This window comes from Botryllus schlosseri, chromosome 12, assembly GCF_051294905.1.
Source record: "Botryllus schlosseri isolate E-star chromosome 12, Bs_hap1, whole genome shotgun sequence".
Lineage (NCBI taxonomy): Eukaryota > Metazoa > Chordata > Ascidiacea > Stolidobranchia > Styelidae > Botryllus > Botryllus schlosseri.
Genome location: NC_137247.1, coordinates 10,738,720 through 10,759,040, shown reverse-complemented (window position 1 = coordinate 10,759,040; position 20,321 = coordinate 10,738,720). Strand labels below are relative to the sequence as shown.

Below are 20,321 nucleotides of genomic sequence, written 5' to 3'. Positions count from 1 at the left end.
GAAACCTTACGGAGGTGTTGGTCTTTACATTGAAGAAAAAATTCTTTACGAAATTTGCACGGACTACGATCTGAATGTCAAAGAGTGTGAAGAGTTATGGCTGGAAGTTGATCACCCAATTGGAATTCATAAATATTTTCTTGTGGCCGTATTGTACCGTCATCCCACGAAAAACATGAACCAATTCGCAAAAGCGTTGGAGCACTCACTGGACAAAGTCAACAGCGACAAAAAGATGTGTTTCATTGCGGGAGATATTAACATAAACCTTCTAAAACACAAAGGCAACGCATACTCCAACGCCGTCAAATCCGCCGGTTTCTACCAAATGATCACCGAGCCTTCACGCATAACCGATAAGTCAAGGACTTTGATCGACCACATATATACCAACTCGCGCGACATGGAAATCATTCCATTTGTCATTTCGGCAAAAATCAGTGACCACAACCATATTGGTTTTCTATCACAAGAACAACAAAGGACACCCCCCGAAACATATCACCTCTGCAGACGACGAGAGTTAGTGGACGAAGAAGCGCTCGATGATGCCGCATTCAATCAATTTAAAACATCAGCCATCCCCCACATCTCGATAAACAACTTTGACGAAAAATTTGTAGAGTTTATGTCTGCTATCAAATCACTGCTGGAACAATTTGCACCTCTACAGTGCCTTTCGAGAAGTCAAAGAAAATTGAAGCGAAATCCGTGGATGACCACAAAGCTGATTCAACTTATCCGTAAACGTAACCGTTGGCATAACCGAATAGACACGAAGAACTGCCCAGAACATGGACGAGAAAGATTTCGACGTTTCAGGAATCGCACCGTGCATCTCATTTCCAAGGCAAAAGCAAAGTACAATGAGAGATTTTTCAACAGAAACAAAAAGGACACTCGTAAAACATGGTCAGGACTTAACCCTCTCCTACATCGGAAAAAAGGCCATCGGAAAAAAGGCCATAAGTCTGTTTCGGAAATTGTGAATTCGGAGACCGGAAACAAATTTTCAGACCCGGCGGCCATCGCGAATCACTTCAATGAATATTTTTGTAACGTAGGCCCTAATATTGCTTCTTCTATTACAAAACCTGTGTCGGCCAGGTCAGAGGTGAGATCGATATCCCAGTCGATTGTGCTTGAACCTACGACCAAATACGAAGTAGAAGTAGCCATTCACAAACTGAAATCGCACAAGGCCGTCGGCTATGACCAAATCCCATTATGGTTTTTAAAAGTGATAAGCCTGCGTATCGGTCAATATATGGCCCATTTTTTCAATTTCATGATCGAAAATGGAGTCTACCCAAAGTTATCTAAAAAAAGCCAGAGTAGTCCCTGTACACAAAGCTGGGGATAGAACTAATGTCACCAACTACCGTGCGATATCCGTTCTCCCATGCATCGGGGTTGTATTCGAAAAGTTGCTCCTCTCCCGCCTGTCCTCATTCCCCGCGAAAATGTCTATCATTTCCCCTCAACAATTTGGCTTCCGAAACAAACACCAAACCGCACATGCCCTCCTAACAGTGGCCGAGTAGTATTATTATGATATCTCAGAGAAGCGAAATGTGGGATGTAGCATTTTTCTCGATCTAAAAAAAGCGTTTGACTGCGTGGATCATAAAATTCTCATCTCGAAATTGGCGCGTTACGGACTTCGGGGCCCACAACTTGAGCTCATGAAAAGTTACCTCACTGGACGCCAACAGATGGTTGCGATCTCAAACACCTTGTCATCTCCTCACCTGGTGACCTGTGGTGTGCCCCAAGGCTCAGTACTTGGACCGGTCCTCTTCACCTTATATGTCAACGACATTTTTGAAACCTCCTCATTGAACACCACACTGTTCGCTGAGATACTCACCTCCTCTCTTCCGCATCTTCTTCGGCAGAGCTAGATGCCCTGACTGGTGACCAAATGCCTAAAGTCCATGAGTGGACGGCCCAGAACAACCTTTGCATAAACGCCTCGAAAACCCAATTGCTGACAGTAAATTCTAAAAATAACCTAACCGTTAATATCGCTGGTCAGCCCGTTTCCAACACAGATAATGCCAAATATCTCGGGGTTTTACTGGACTCGAACATGTCCTGGAAGAGTCAAATTCAGTTCCTAGAAACTAAATTATCACCGAAGTGCGGCCTGTTCTACAGCCTTGGGCGCTTCATGCCAGCATGGGTTCTTCTGATACTCTTTAAATTCAGGGGTCGCCAACTCAAAAAGGGTCGCGGGCCACTTTTCAAATTTGGTAGCGGTCGCGGGCCGCATAAATTCAATATCAATATAAAATAGGCTACACAGCTTAGCAACCACGATTTAAAGCTTTATGTCAATACAAAGCAGTGTTATCTTACATAGGCGATGTGCATATAGTTACCACACAAGGATTAATATTTTATCAAGGGAATACAAATACAACAAAAATCATGATAAACAATTTCATTTTATTCTGAATTTTGAGTTGTGCACGATATCTGGCAACGCTTTTCCGTGACTATGGAATCGATATTGGGGCTAGCGAGAGACGTAACTAGATGAAATACCAACCAGTGATGAGCGGATGTTGATTTTTGAGAATCCGAATCCGTCCGACAGTTTTTGTGTCTGCGGAACTATCCGTCCGACTCCGAAGAATCTCATCCAACTATCCGACTTTATCCGAAAATCTCGTACAAGAATCCGAAAAATCCTTATCGAATAATGATATCGCAGAATATCAATTGTACAGCTGAGCTTAGATACAGTTCTGCACTAAAAGATCACAATTTGTATCTATGGAATGAACAAAAACAAACGGAACAAAAATTGGAATTTTAATTATAGGAACGTTAACGCGAAAAAACAACGCTACTAATTTAAAGTTAGTGTGCAAATGAAAGTGATATCTCGGACCAAAAGAAAATTAAAAATGACAGATTATTAGGCCATGGCCATATATAACAATCAGGCATTTAACCATATTACCCAATATCAAGAAGTGATAGTAGCAAGTTGTAACCATGGAATTTTACAATCTCAGATGGTCAATATTGGATGCAGATGATCCGCATTTTGCCCACAAATGCTGGAATGTGTGAAGGCCTGTTCAGTAGAAACTTGCTGATGCTTATAGTACCTTTGGTCAATCAGTTCGAAGTTTTGAGCACGACGCTTATAGTCGAGTCACACAAAATGTCAATAATAGCACCATCCTGAATGTCCCTCTTTAGCTGTCCAAATTTCCTCTCCAGTGACTAATAGTAGGTCAGTAGTTGTCTCGCCGACTTGTATATTGGAAGAGAAGAAACTTATCATCTCCAACTGTGCTGTATCCTTGGCCTTTCGGATATGATTTGTAAGGTGCATTGGGCCACTTGAAAAGTTGTGGTGTTTCACTTTCATAGCAATTATTGCATAGAGGCAGTGTCCCATAAATCAGGATGCAATCTCGCCATACTACACTCTTGCTGTGCTATCTCTCAAGACGTCGACTTTCCTCACTGATCCATTATTATGGAGAAACGAAACTCAGACAGCACGAGCAGTTTGACTACATTCGAGGTCTTCAAATAATGCAAAGTAAACTGTACGGTACGGAGTACACTTCGAACAGTTGATGGAGCTCCACTCAAGAGAAATGACGCATCCCTAACGCACTGATCACCACTCCTTCGTGTTGACTTTCAAACTGTTTACATGATCTCTCGTTTAAATCATATAGAAAAGCACCATAATAACGTCAAAGATTTTTTTCACAATTCTTAAACTGAAATCAAATTAACATGAACAGACCATTCGTTGAAAAAAAAACTAACAGCTTTTGTTTATATGGCTCAATGGTTCTAGATGATTGATTCCGTCAATCATATTGGAGAAAATATAGCTGCTGAAGGAAGGGAGGTGTAAGCAGGTGCTGAATAGGTTTGGGTTTCGTTGTAACTGTATATAGGAATTCTGGATTTCATAGCCTTGTTATATGTTATTAGTTTACCTTAGTAAGGTATGCATGTATCTTGAATGATTTCAAAGGGGACGATAGGCTACTGTATAGTCGAGGCATCGTTATAATAATTATCATACACTTTATCTGTGTACATATCTTTTTATATAACTTTCTATATAATTTCCTGACTGCAGAAAGCTACTTGTATATGTTTGTATGCATATATTATTTGATTAGTCGGACTATAAGTGTGTGGGTACGGTAGCTGTTAACTCGACGTGCCAAGCTGAAGCAAAGTCCAAGTCCGCACTGGGAATACCTTCTCACAAAATGGAGTTATTACCTTGTTAAACGTCATCGGGATATATTCCGTTATGATCATGAACTGCCGGAAGACTCATGGTAGCTAAAGATTGTGCCATAGCACAAGCACCGCTGTATAGTGCTGATTGAAAGGGTATCATACAACTACTGTGGTAGTATGAAAATCAGTCATGCAACAAAGTACGCAAAGAGGGGTTTGTCTTATATTTATCTACAGAAGACTGCCACAACAACTACTTTGAGGATTCTGGAGATTGTATGCCCTATTGTGACATTCGTCAGCTATGGGTTCAAAAACTACATGTCAAGGTGGAAAGCAAATGCAGTTCTGTGACTGGCGTTGAAACAAAACCTTCAATTTTGTGAACTTCAGAAACTGCTCTGCGAGAATACTGTACTGATGATAACTATGTCAGGAGAGCTCATGTCTAATCATACCATCTTTTATCAGTTCACATATTATATATCGCTAAACTGGCAAGTATGGCATACTTGATGTATTTTAGCAAATAAATCTGATAAGATGGCTGACCTTATAGTATTGTCTACTCTTGAATGGTAGTGGCGATAGTTTATTTGTATTTTCTTGGACTCTTGACAGAAATTTTCAGACTGCTACCATTCATATCGCAAGGTGTCAGCTGTCTGTATTTGGTTTACTATTGAATCGATGACTTCTTTCTATGGGCCTGTAATCAAATCTCACATCTGGTTACAACTATCCGGAAATATCCGTATCAAAAGTTACAGCTATCCGACAATATCCGGAAAAAAGTTTGCGATAATATCCGAATCCTATCCGACTGCCAAAAAATTGTCTAATATCCGGTCCGAATGCTATCCGAGTCCGTCCGATGCTCATCACTGATACCAACTCAACGTAAAGCTTGATTTTAAGGTGAAAAAGGCCTAGAATAAGCCGTTTTCTACGCATCAGTGTCTGGGCCATTGCACGTCTAGGCAATATGCCCAGCCCATTCATATCAGCTGATTTTCCCTCGATGGAATGCTGTTGCCAATAGTTGCCATCGCTAAAGCCGTTTCGGTTAGTGAGGAATAGTGATGTTGGGCACAGGAGAACAGTTTATTTTGAAACAAAACAATATGTTGAAACTGTAATCAATTTTAGCATTTCAGTATGCTTTTCTAAGCATTCTTCCGAAATCTCAAATCAAGTCGCGGGCCGCAGAAACGCCTGTTGGTGACCCCTGCTTTAAATCCTTAATCCAATCGAAGTTACATTATGGCATCCTCTGTTGGGGGGCTGCCAGTAAAACTGCACTCAAGCCACTGCAGAAACTACAGCATAAAGTACTCCGAATCATAGCTAGGGCCCAGTGTTGGGATGACTCGAGTCATGACTTGACTCGAGTCAGACTCGAGTCAACTTTTTGGTATGACTTGACTTGACTCGAGTCACTTTGGTAAAATGACTTGACTTGACTTGACTCGGCGTATCAAAATATGGATTGACTCGTGACTCGGAGCAAAATTCACGAGTCAATTTCAAGTCATCAAGCATTCGCCCAGCAAACACAAAACCGTAAAAGGATCATCCGGGATCATCTCGATTAGGTTCTGATTTTCTAAGTGTCGAGGGAATGTCTAAAATACGTAGTAGGATGGTCTTGTGGTTATATTCAATCAGAATAAATTCATACTCGGTGTTGTTCCATCTCATGCATTAGGCTTCGTTATATCCGGTAGTTAACCTAATAATGCAAATTTTCTATCTCTCGCGGGTACGACTAAAATACGTAGAAAGGATGACTTTGTCGGTACATTCAATCACGATGAATTCTATCCGGTTTTGTTCGATCTCATGCGGTAGCTTCGTTCTATCCATTAGAAAACAATGTTCTCCCTTCGTTTTATTGCGTGAGGATGTCACCGGTGTTGTATATTCGTGTTGTTGCTCTAAGGTCGAATAGTTTTGTTTTCCTCTGATATATATGATCTTCATTATATATATATTCGCTCTTTCGGTAATCTCGCATGTTCAACGAGAATGGGTAATAGTTTTATTCAGAGAATAACTAAATAAAAGTGATATGTTGTACGTTTAGGAATATGATTATCGATGCGTGAATTCTAGAATATTTCGGCCATTCAAATTTTACGTCATCGCGCCATACAAAGATTTGACGCGCAACAGGTCGCAGCCAGGCATAGTTCGCTCTTTCTGTATGGTAAATGCCGTAAATATATAGGAATTGTGACTGACTGAGGTAGCGGGTTAAAGGTATATATGCAGTAGCATATAGCTTATGGGGTATTTCGAATTGCCTGTAGTATATGACGCCTAGAGCTGTTTGACTTTCTGCAAAACAGGTGTAGACAACTATAGAAAAGTTTCAGCTTTTCCAGGTTAGAATTAGAGCTAAACCGTTTTTCCGAATTAGATTACAATTATATTGCTGGCATTTCGCTCTAATTTAGTGAAATTAGACCACTATAATTCGCTTCAAACATCTGAATTACCGGTAACTATACCTACGGTATATCATAATATTTATGCTTGAATTTTCTAGGTATATAAGTCATATAGATACATTCCTGTAGAACACTGATTCATGATTTTATAAAAGTTGGTGCAAGAATGGACATTTTCAACTTGATGTTGATTAATGGAGCAAAATTTGATATTTGAGTGCAATTATACCTCGAATCCAGTGACAAGATTATTAATCGTTGAAACCAAACGCAGCTTGATTATGTTGGCCCAGAGAATTTGGCTAGCCAGACCATATTGATGGAATATGGTCACAGTAAGATAATATTTTGGGCTATTTTACATGAACTTTCCAACATTTGATTTGATATGTCCACTAAAACGGTGACGGTGACGATAAAAATCACTGTATCTTGCATGTTCGGATTGTTCGTCAAACGCTGGCGTAACTCGTGAGAGCGACCAATCATTCAATGATCGTGTGTTTTACTGAGCCTACATTATTCCCCAACAAATATATTGACCACAAACGAAACGATCGAAGCTTACAGCTTACGTTGTCGTAAACTAGTAGTCAAGTAGTTTAATACCAAAATATCTCTTGCTGTTCTCTGTTCTTACCTTAACCGAACCTTTTATTTTATTTTGAAATTAAAATCGAATAGAGTTTATATATTCCTCAACCATTGGCGCAGACACGAATTGTATCATATCAATATGTATAAATGGGTAATGTATTGCATCTTATCAATTCGTTTCTTTATTACTTATTTTGGCTGGTAACTATTAACTGAGGCTATGCAATTACTTACGCAGTTTAGCAGTTCTACGCATATGTAAGCGATACAGCCCCTTATTGCATGTATATTTAACTCTATATTCGTTCGTCGGTTCAGAATCAATGACCAATTAATTTGTAATTCAGACAGCTGGCGAAATATAATGACGTAACCATGCTTTATACTTCGAAAAGGCAACTTGACTTGAATTTTGACTTGACTCGTGACTTGACTTGACTTGACTCGACTTGACTCGAGTCATCTACAGAAATCGAGTGACTTGACTTGACTCGAGTCACCTTCGAAAATCGATTGACTTGACTTGACTCGAGTCAAAATGTGCAATGACTCGAAATGACTCGTGACTCGAAGGTAGTGACTTGATCCCAACACTGCTAGGGCCCCAAAGGGGCCTGGCTGCCCATCCAATAAGTCGCTGCTGAAGAGATTCGGCGTCCTAAACACAGAAGACATGCGGAAACTAGAAATCGCCAAGTTTATGTATCAGTTTCACTGCCGTCGTTGCCCCGAATACTTCAATGACTTCTTTACCTCTGAATCAAAAGCGCACAGGTACAACACACGCGAGTCCACGTCGTCCAAATATCATATGATCGACCGAAAAGATCATCGCTCTATCAAATATGCCGGACCTGATGTGTGGAACAGTATCCCGCCGGCCATCCGGCAGTCGACGAGCATGTCCACATTCAAGTCGAAATACAAGCAATTACTATTAAATAAATACAGTCCATCCTCAAGATTACCGGACCACGACTGACCTATCGATCTCGCTTCCCATGACATGCCGCCCTATTTCTTGTCGCTTCCTTTTTCTATACTATCTCCTTTACTTTCATTCAGTGTGCATGCCTCCTCTTTACATCGCCTAGGCCAAGGTGGGTGTCCGATTCCATAGACAACTCCTAGTCGCTTCGACATCTTCCTTTCTTTTCATTGTATCGCATTTTTTGTGGTGTATTGAACTGATAAAATTGCTAATAAACCAATGATGATGATGATGGTCATTTTGCGGTAGTCACTAAGCTTCACCCTGCAATTTCAAAAGTGACTATTTCCAACTGACTCCGAGCGAACAACCAAATCTAATTTTTATAACTTTTTAAAAGTCCTCTACAGATTTATATTTTCGCTACTTCTATTTGAACCTTGATCATTCCACAAAATCTCGATGCCTTACAATACAGAATTGAATTTTCAGGATTCTATCATGTTATGTAAAGAAATGAGGAATGATGAAACAAGTTACATACACATCACAGATGGAGCATTTACGAATACATAATTTAATCCTCAAATCCCTAATTCATGTGACCGAAATAATGATGCATGCATTTGAAAAAAGTAACATTAATATGCAACTGTACAGAACTCGATCGACGAAAAAATAATAACCATGTGGACAACAAAAACAGTTTATGCGTGATTTTTTAGGCAATAACAATGCTAGATATCAATTTTTGTCATCTTCAACTTGGGAAAAGTATTTGGATGATGTCCTTCAAAAATGCAGCAGTACACTCGCTTTGGTTGGCTCAAAAATGGCCAATTACGACCAGAATGATGCCGTATCTACTCTTGATGAAATCTGCCTTGTTTAGATGTTTGACCATCTTTGCTTGCTCTTGCCCGAATCATTGGTAGGATGGGGAACATCCTTTTTCCGTAATTTTATATGATATCAAGGTGTCACCAAATTCATTAATATCTGTAGTACAGAATATGGATTCGGCTATTTGACCGTACCTGTCCAGGGTTATTAAATGCATTAATGGTTATCGAGACTCAAGAATTTTTTGGTTTTCTCAGTTGCTGTTCCTTCAGCACAACAATCTATCCATCTTCGCATTTTAGGCAAGAAACCAGTTTCCAGCCAGTCCAAGCGTCAATCGTCTGGACTGCAATATGGCTTCAAGCCGGCGTTGTAGCTGAACTTGGTTGGCGTTGTAGCTGAACTTGGTTGATGTATTCATAATGTCGAACCACTTGTAAATACCAGCAAACCATGCAGAAGCTTCTATAGCCTCACCTCTCCTCGCTCGCATAATACGCGCAACACTATTAGACAGAAGCGGAGCAGCAAAAATCTCCCGCATCTTTGCCAAGCTTTGCATAGGAAAATGTGCATCCGTCAATTTGCAGCATCTCAATTCCGTCGGTTCAAACAGCCGTAAAATGCCGCCATCGAATCAATTTGCCATCCTTGTTGAGAAGTTTCGTACCACCAGTGCGGCTGGCGTAGAGGTTGTTGCGTACGGTTTTTAACAAATGGGGAGGGGGTCGAAAATCAAAAATATCCCATGCTGGAGGTTGAATATATTTTTGCATTTGTAAGGATACTTTAAGTTCAAGTTATTCAGCTCAGAACATCTTGCGATTTGCCCTGAGTCCAGCAGCAACAAACGCCGACACATTTCCAGAATATACTCGAAAGTTGAAATGAAGCCACCGACTTTGTTGCGTAGTATGCCAAGGGTTTGGAAACAGACGTTACCAGGCCACTGGCATAAACTTGAAGAGCGCGTGTAGCTGGTTCATCATCATCTACACGTCTCGACTCCCCAAGAAAAACGAATCCTACCATTCCTTTTTTCGTTGTACTGAATACAATATTCTCTTTCACTGAAAATGCAAAAAATCAGAAGTAGTTAGACACATGAAACATCACAGTGAACAGCATTGCTGAAATATTCGGGATGAAGTTTTCGACACAACTATAAAGTCATGAGAACACAATCTAGCCAATTTACAGGCAAATTTAAGGTTGGAATTGCTCCAAATTTCAAATTGATCGATTTGTGTCAGACTGTCCGCAAGAACAAATGCATTAGACATTAAAACGAAACTCGTTTTGTCAGTTTTACCAGTCAACTACCATGGGAATCAAAATATATAGTCAAGGTAGCCCACCACTCTGTAGCGCTTATGCAATGATGAAGAGTACAGTATGGAATCATTTTCTCACCTTTCAACAAATCAGATGACGCGAATGAAGTTCGCAAATCTTTAAATCGTCTTTTTTGTACAATTGATCCAGCCACGGATCTTGACGCATGCTCCTGATAAATTTCTCAAGGTTTTCCGCCCATTCCTAAGCCTACTTGGCTCCAGTGCAAAAACGATTTGCTGGAACTTTGAACAAATGTGCATTGGCAGAGGTTTTAGCACACCCTGGTATGCAACACTATCTCCCCATTTTGTCGCAACCAACTATTTATCAATCAACTATTAGTGACCAAAAAGAGTTATAAATATTATAGTAGCCTTCAATAAAATTGCTTTCTGTTAAATGGGTCTCATCGAATTTTCAGGTTGGCCACCAACCAACAATAAGATTACTCACACAAGCATCTTAATCAGTTTCGCTTTCAAGATATCACATGGCGTAATTGATGCTTACAAATGTTCGAATCTCAATCTGTCTTAATTTCCCAAGCTTTTTTACGCTCATACACAGATGCAAAAACCTAATCAGCTAGTCAGTACCCTGAATATTGCGCACTGGCGGAAGTTTGATTAGACCTTAGTATGCAGTACTGTCTCACTATGCTCGAAAAACCTATTAACAATCAACCAAAAAACGAAAAAACAGTGAAATATCTGCCAGCAAAGGTGATAGCAGTCAGTACTCCACCACGGTCAACATCACTCAATGAAGTGTACGCAGTCAACCTTATCCGCGCACACGCTGATTTCGGCGGGAGTAAACCTTACAGTGGTGTCGACACAAGCAAATCGAACGGTTCAATGAAATTGTATCACGTCACAGTTTCCATTTGGCTACAGGCAATTTGACGGTGATTTTTGACCGACTTGCCTGGAATTAAATTTGATGAATCGGGTATCAATCGAAAGCTGACGCTGTACTGCTTGCGAAAATATAAATTTTATTCCACTCATGGCCCTGGAACCCCCACAATCTGCCCCAAATTATTCATTGTCGAGTAGATTGGCAGTGTGACGCAACAATGATGTCTGGCGAAACGAGAGACTAGCTCAAGAGCAAGGATGCGGCCGAGCGGCGAGAGTGGGATCAGCTTACGTCGCGGCAATAGCAATGTGCAACCGCGCCACAGAAATGCTGCGCTGTTGATACTTTTTCTATGCGCTTCGCTAAAAGCGAGCATAAACCAGCTTTTCTTTGACTTGTAATGGTAGAACTGGGTCCACAGAATGTATTTGGTCCCTACCAATTTTCCCGCAATCCTTCAGCTGTTAGAGATATTTCTAGTAAGAAAAATATACTTTCAAGTATTAAGATTCACTCAAGACAGCAAATTTAGATAATGTAAATATATCATATTATAGTAATACAACTACAGTGTTGAGTTTTCACTCTAGTCCCCATAAGCACCACGTCGGTGACCTAGCCAAATTCCGAGAAGGCGGAAAAGTGCAAACTCTGTTGGGCCGAATGGACAATGGGCATTCAGTTATTCACAGATGCGAAAAAAATACTGCAAATCCGTTTTACGTAAGTTACATTAGGAATATATATACAGGCTACAGAATGAATATAATTCAAATATCTGTGATGCCACTGTATTACTTTTGACGCAAAAGGTCCCCGGCATTCAAAAAAACTATTTGGTGATTGAAAAATGCTAAACCAAATTCCAACGTCAACGTTTATAGTGATATCAGATATATTCCAGTGAAAAACAAAGGTATGAATTTGGTGGTAACATTTTGGAATCATTTGGCAGGTATGGCCCGCAAGCTTTATAGTAACGGATTGAATCCGGACAGCGATACCAGTTTAATTCGACACTCCTGCTGTTAAACTTTATTCAACAATCAAAATTTTACCTGCTGCATTCGCGGACCAAGTCCTACCCATACGGATCAAATAAAAGCTTGAAATGTATGCTCATGCTCAATGCTCTTTGCTCACACTTAACCATAAAAGCGACTATAGAAAGTATCGACACCCGCCCTCAACAGCGCGACGTGTCTCTGGAGCCCTACGCAACAAGCGGGCTAAGGCAATCGATATCATAATAATCTGACATATCCAATGTAGACTAGTTAGACGTAGCCTACATATCTTTATCAGCTGAAGGATATTGCGCGAGAATTGGTAGGGCCCTAATACATTCTGTGGACCCAGTTCTACCCTTACAAGTCAAGGATAGGCTGGTGTGTGCTCGCTTGTACCGAAACGCATAGAAAAAGTATCAACAGCGCAGCGTTTCTCTGTGGCGCGTTTGCACATCGCTATTGCCGCGACGTCAGCTGATCCCACTCTCGCCGCTCGGCCGCATCCTTGCTCTTGAGCTAGTCTCTCGTTTCGCCAGACATCATTGCTGCGTCACACTGCCAATCTACTCGACAATGAATATTTGGGGGCAGATTGTGGGGGTTCCAGGGCCGCGAGCGGAATAAAATTTATATTTTCGTAATTAGTGCAGAGTCAGCTTTCGATTGATACCCGATTCATCAAATTTAATGCTCGGCAAGCCGTTCAAAAATCACCGTCAAATTGCCTGTAGCCAACTGGAAACTGTGACGTGATACAATTTCATTGAACCGTGCGATTTGCTTGTGTCGACACCATATAGGACACTATGCTTACAGCGTTAGGGCCAGGGGGCGTGGCAGTTTCCAATCATTGTATATATATCATTGGGTTGACTTATGACTGAAAAATTTTAGCATAGCACAGGTCTGCATCTCAGCTTTTCAAAAAACCTTGAGTGACGCATTTACGACAAATATTTCAAACAAATTTTTGGTTTGCCGTGATGCAACGTAACAAAATTTTACAATTGAGAAAACGACTATCAAACACTTGAAACGTAAAAAGTCAATGAACAAATGTTACCGATGTAATAAGAATGAGTGCCAGAATGCTAGAATGACAACTGACAACAATCTAACAAATTTGTACCCGGAGATAATATAGATGGATATATTTTATATCTGTCAAACCATATATTTTATAGAGTCATCGGACGAACATGCGATCTTTTGGTTGGAACTTGAAAAAAAAATATCAAAGGAAAATAAAATCGAAATTTTGCAGTTTTTAGTTATTGTTTGGGTGAAAAATGGCCATAAGGTGACAGCAGAGATACAATGTTACCATAGTGTCCTATATGGTGTCGACACAGGTAAATCTCACGCCTCAGTGAAATTGTATCGCGTCACAATTTCCATTTGGCTACAGGCAATTTGACGGTCATTTTTGACCGGCTTGCCGAGCATTAAATTTGGTAAAACGGGTATCAATCGAAAGCTGACTCTCCACTGATTACGAAAATATAAGTTTTATTCCGCTCGTGTCCCTGGAACTCCCACAATCAGCCTCGAATTTTTCATTGTTATGGAGATTGGCATTGTGACGCAACAATGGTGTCTGGCTCTTTTTCTCTCTCGTTTCGCTAGACAGCATTGTTACGTCCTGAGATACTCTCTCGTTTCGCCAGACAGCATTGTTGCGTCTCAATGCCAATCTCCATAACAATGAAAAATTCGAGGCTGATTGTGGGAGTTCCAGGGACACGAGCGGAATAAAACTTATATTTTCGTAATCAGTGGAGAGTCAGCTTTCGATTGATACCCGTTTTACCAAATTGAATGCTCGGCAAGCCGGTCAAAAATGACCGTCAAATTGCCTGTAGCCAAATGGAAATTGTGACGTGATACAATTTCACTGAGGCGTGAGATTTGCCTGTGTCGACACCATATAGGACACTATGATGTTACTATTTCTTACCAGAAAAAAAATGATTTTTTTGGGTTGCTAGTCCCCTTAATACACTTTAAATTCATATTCATAGTTGTTAATACACTTTATTACAAAGTCAAGTCACGAGTCAAGTCACATTTCAAGTCAAGTTGCCTTTTCTAAGTATTTATGAGGCATGATTATGCTACGTCATTGCAATTTGCTAGCTTTCTGAAATACAGTTTGAGTGGTCATTGATTCCGAGCCGATGAAAGAATATAGAGTTATATATAAACGCAAGAATGCTCTGTATCGTTCACATATGCGTAGAACTCAGTGTTGGGGTGACTCGAGTCATGACTTGACCCGAGTCAGACTCGAGTCCCCTTTTTCGTATAACTTGACTTGACTCGAGTCACTTTGCTAAAGTGACTTGACTTGACTCGGCGTATCAGAAACGTGGATTGACTTGTGACTCGGAGCAAAATTCACGAGTCAATTTCAAGTCATCAAGTAATCGGTGTCGATAAAAATCACTGTATCTTGCATATGTTCGGATTGTTCGCGAAACGCTGGTGTAACCCTATATGTACCCTATATATATCCTGGATTCTCCTAATATATTTTAGCTTGTGACAATAAGCCGATAAATGTGCTTGAAGTGAACAGAGGTGGTCAGTACCGATGAAGTACTTCTACTTTTTTGAAGTACTCAAGTAGTTTTCCTCTACTTCTGGTACTTACTCAAGTGTATCTTTTTTGGCTACTTCTACTTCGTAATATTTTGTGAACTACTTACTTACCTTTCGCTATTTTCAGTATTTCAAGTAGAAGTAGTTTAATCCCCCAATAAGAAAGATAGCCTAAGGAATTTCGGGGCTGTTTTCAGCCTAAGGAAGTTCGGGGCTGTTTTCAAGTAGTACCGACATTTAATTTTCATGTAAGTCATGTAATACCCAGAATTTTCGTTGCGCCTCGCGCACAGTAGATATGGAGTGACAAATATGGTTTAACGAAAGTATCGCTGAATATTATTTAGATACCGGGTTGTGTGCTTCCGTTCACACCGCATTGTCGCCTATATCAAATATATCATCACAGTAAGTATGGTCCTTGCCCCCCCCCCATAACGTTTGAAGCTATACCGTTTCGCAATCTAGCAATTACCTATTATACCTAGCAGCCCATGACGTGTCCCAATCTGAAAAAGTGGAATTTGACTTTTTTTTAGACCTGTTTTAGCAGACCGCCGTTGAAACTTTCTGGACAAATGACATGAAATATATTTTCCGCTGTTTAGAAGTAGTATTTGTATTTTTCTTTCAATTACGAGTATTATACGTTAAAATCTTCTAGTTATAGTTTCAGTTCTTTTGTCTGGAGAACATGCATGTTGAAGTATAAAAGTAAGTGTAATAATGCTTTATATTTTCCGAAAATAAAGCTATAAACTATATGGCATTTTTACGATCTGCCATATTTTCAATTAACGTATACTAATTGCGCGAAGTTTTAAAGGCGTATCCGACACAACTTGTCCGTATTGCGATCGTTTTCACAACTACTTACTTACTTGAGTAGATTCTACTTCCAATTCTACTTCCTCTCCAAGTAGTTTTAGGCTGCCTGTGGAAGAAGTACTTCTACTCGTACTTGAGTAGATTTTTTAGTCGCTACTTCTACTTCTACTTTAGTAGCTTTCTTGACTACTTTGACCAAATCTGTATCATGTATTTTCTTTTCATTTCATCACAATCTGGTATTGTCACGAAATGGTGAAATAATTGATAACTGAATTCACTGGAAATCCGAGCATTTATTTTAGCGAACCACGAATCACCGTAAATCTTAGTTATTCTCAGCGGAACCGTATCATGAACTGAGTGTGCTCGCTGCATGTCGAACGACCCATAGCGGTCCTTTACTCTAACACTCTTTGGCGCCCAGTGCAGACTGGGCTTTTGACATTTATCTTGGGCCTATATATTAATCTCAAACCTTCATTCGGGTTGGGAACGTATTTCTGTTTTTGGCGGCTTGTCCATGTTAGAGCTATCTCCTCCGCCATTGGTGGGTACTCGTTTGGTCAAAATCACGCAGAAATACTCAGTGTTGTCGATCTATGTCCCGTCGTTTTGCGGCACTTGATATTGAAATCAAGGTCCGAACTTCGTGTAGTGAAAAGGTAGTGGCCCGTTTCATTGCAGTTTGAGTAGCTGTATAGATTAGAATCCTTGGAATGACTGTGGGGCTACTAGTGTAGCTTATGCGTAACACAGCGAGAGTCGACGATCAAACACAGATGTTCCTCATAATATGGTATCCCGCACAAGTGACAGTGATGTGCAATTGTGCATACAAAACGACACACTAATGCGATGCAATCATAAATTTATAGTTAAGAGAATTGCTGCTAATGATTGTTCTTACGACAATCTATTAGATAATCCGATTTGTACGAATAATTATTATCGAGACGACACATTTCGCGTCGTTTGGAGGGGCCGTTCACACTTCCATTTGTGTGCCTTGGAGTCTACTTTTATCAAAATACACCAACCCAAACTCTGTCAACAAACGGAGTTCGTGTAGCACCTGAAAATAGTACATTGAACGCTCTCTCGTTTGAAATTACATGCTGGTGACGTCATATTTTGTGATACGATCGTTGATATACAATGTTCTTTCCAATTACAATTTCAAATAGTTGCTGACGATTACTCCTGACAAGTGTCAGCCGAAAATATTCGGGTTAATTTCGATATGAATATACTATTCAATTGTATATTGATATCATTGTCTGATGCAAAAAAAATCTAGCAGGCGTACTATAGGTCAATCTTGATTGCATATGTTTATTGTATTATAAAAATCAAATCCGTGCGATTGGGGTGTTGACTACTGCCGTATAACTTGTTAATGGGGTAATATGGGTATAGCAAGAATAGAAACCAGTTTTACACTCTGCTCAATATCAACGTAGCAATACTCGGCCGCCGAATACACTGCCCGGTCCTACAGGCCGTTAAGGCGTAAGCTTAGATTACCTTGCAAATCCTCGTCGAAATTTTTGGCAAAGCGATGGAAGATATTGATTTTATGGGATTATTATATAATTTGATTGCCCCAGTTGATACATTTGGTGACGCTTGAAAGCGTCAATATGTACTTCAGCATTTTAGTATTATCTCGCCCGAGTCGTCGCTAGGTATCATGTACATTAATATAGGGCATAGGCTATCACTTCACTGAAACGTAGGGTTGGAATTAGCAATATGACGTCACGTGACGCCATGAGGTTCACGTTTGCGTTCACACAGAACCTTTCAAAAACCTTCGCATTCACACCACAGTTCACACGAACCTGAACCTTGCAGAGGTTCACACCATCCCTAGAAAATATAGCTCCTTTGACGAAATATCTGCTTGCTATAGCTGATGAACCGACTATTTTGAGGGTTCCAACAATCCCACATCGTACACGTCGGCTATATCGGGTGGTAATCTTAGGCTCATAAAACATGTTTTTTGGAAAGTATTTACACAATTATGGCATAATTATATACAACTTGAAATATTATTTAAAGGCGTTTGTTCAAAACACTGTTTAAAACATGTTTTAAGCAACCATTTGTTTTAAATGCAACTCTACCTCATACAACGAAAATGCCCAGTGCCGATATACCGGTTCATATAATAGTCACGCTTCTAGACCGAAGCATCCAAACGGTTTCATGCGATGTTAATTTGCCGTTTGTATATATTTCGGCGTTTTCCCACGTTGTAATCAAGAAATCGGGTGCCAGTAAATCGCGGGAGGCGCGAAAAAATATTATATTTTATGTTGATTTACGAAATAAATTTCGAGTTTTTTCCACTTTGTAAACTTATGTTACACGTTTTGCAACGAACATGGCTATGATATGGCGTTGTAGGCTACGTCAAATCATCTCGCGTGCCACAAATGGCATGCGTGCCGGGGGTTGCCGACGCCCGAAATAGAATAAACATGAACAGGCCTGTTGAGTGGGCACAAATAAAATAGCCGACCCTATTTTAAAGATCAGCTCGTCATTCCCCACCCAGTGTAAAATAGATGAATACACGGTCCTCTTGATTTCATAGTTTTAAAGCCGCCTGTTGTATATATCAGGAAGGTTATTTTATTCTTGAGTCGTTGCAAATGAAAATGTTGTTTTGCACTGCGTGATGCATAGGCTAATACCCACACTTCCTTATGCGGTAATTTTTTACACCGACTATGACGGCTGCCAAGTATGCCCACGCTTATTTTCAATTGTTTATTCGCAATCTCTGAAATGACTACTGCGTGTTTCCCACACTCTCTCTCAGTTCGATTTTGTTGTTTTAACTTTCACTTGAGTATGCCAGCTGCCCACTTCTTCCTTACCTTTTTATTAAGAATACTGATAGCAGTAATAAGCTATGCCTCATGGTGCCCACACTTGATGCTCTGCCACAGCACTTTTTTGTTCCTTAGATTAACTTTCTATGGGCTATAGTTAATCAGTAGTGTCCGACAGAGGAACATTAAACAAATCCAATCCAGTAGACGTAGATAGGCACAACGATAATTTCGATAATTATCATGGCGTAGGCTGTAATGAATATATTCAAATCCAAATGGCTTTCATACAACAATCGCGAGTAACTTACGTTGAATGCATATGTCACTTTGCTAAATGTGGACTAATGAGGCCAATCAAATACTTAAAAATCGTTCGCCAATCTTGCACTGCTCATACCATAACACTGCTAACTATGCCCACTGCCCATGGCATTCTTTCGGGGCCACCGTCTGGCCCATGATTTGCGACTATATAGGCCTACTAAAGCATTGTCTTGACCAGTGGTTCCCAACCTTCTTCGGTGTGACGGCCAAATTAGGATTTCAGAGTACGGTTGGAGCCGCACGAATAATTAATTATAGCAAAAATTAGAAAGTAAGGTTACCATATGTCCTCCTTTAAGAGGATTTGTCCTCTTTTTGACTTTTTAAAAAGTGCCCAAATGTCCTTTTTCGAAATTGTGTCCTCTTTTACGAGAATGTTGGTTAAATATAGGGCAAAATCGACTGAGATACAGTAAATCACCTCTGAAGTAACGCTCCGGCGGGTATTTCGGAAGCTGAGCCGGAAAGTTGACCTTTTTTTAGTCAACCGACCACGAAGTGGGGAAAATTTACCATTTTTCCAGAATTTTTAACCAGTTTTTCAAGTCTGGGAATTTTGAAAAAGTGTCCTCTTTTCAGATTTCCAAAATATGGTAACCCTATTATAAGGCATCAAAGCACGTACCAACTTGACCAAATGACTGATTAACCTATTGCAGCTTTATAGAATTTGTGACTGCTTCAGATCAATAAAAAGTTCACAAAATAGAGTAAAATCGAGGAGAACTGGACAACTGCTGCTGGGTTTTGCCTTAACCATAGACTTCTAACATACAGATTGATGCGCAGCACATGACACACGGTTTAAACGCCGAAAGGCCTACTGCTGAGCCCGGTAATAGCAGCATAATTGGTTGTCCTATAACTGGCGATCCGAGCGTCCATATTTAGTATGTCTAATATGTCTGGTCTTAATCCAGTGGTTCCCAACCTATGGTATACGCGTACCACTAGTGGTAGCCTACGCAAAGGTCTTCCAGGTGGTACGCGAGTAGATTCTGTTTTTTTTTTCTCGACCGAAGGGAGTTATTAAACCAGGTGGGGTTGATTTTGAGTTTTTTTGAAGTCGTCGTGGGTAGGGGCAATCCCACCAATGATGGCGTACCGGGAGGAGATCTAGTCGTAAAGCATTGGGATTCTTACCTAGCCAAATTCTGTTTTAATATATTTGGCCTCGAGAAATTCCAAATGGATCCACTACAGAAATCATAGACTGCGCCTTAAAATGGGTGGTTCATTTCTGTCTCGCTGCCTTCGGCTGCTCAACACGGTGGTAACATTTTTGACCGTCTTCGGCGCGGGTAACTCATGTAGGTGGTACGCGAGCACTGCATAAAATCTCGAAATTGTTGTTGGGTCGAAAAAGGTTGGGAACCACTGTCACAATCGAAAGCAAGTGTCGCACTGATTCAGAAAATACAAATTTAAATATGGCCAAGGCAATGAAACGAAC

The 20,321-nt window shown here is 40.3% G+C and overlaps 2 long non-coding RNA genes across 2 annotated transcripts in view; one reads left to right on the top strand and one right to left on the bottom strand.

The window, feature by feature from the left end:
- Positions 1-6,322, top strand: part of LOC145452288 (uncharacterized) — a 106,136-nt gene extending 99,814 nt beyond the window's left edge. Inside the window, exon 2 of the long non-coding RNA XR_013919281.1 lies at positions 5,585-6,322. This is a non-coding gene — a long non-coding RNA (uncharacterized LOC145452288). The remainder of the gene's footprint in view (positions 1-5,584) is intronic.
- A 2,372-nt stretch (positions 6,323-8,694) lies between these two features.
- LOC145452287 (uncharacterized) lies at positions 8,695-11,590 on the bottom strand. The gene is made up of 2 exons (XR_013919280.1): positions 10,471-11,590; positions 8,695-10,127 (listed from the first exon to the last, which is right to left on the bottom strand). It is a non-coding gene; the product is annotated as an uncharacterized LOC145452287 (long non-coding RNA).
- Between the last annotated feature and the right edge of the window lie 8,731 nt (positions 11,591-20,321).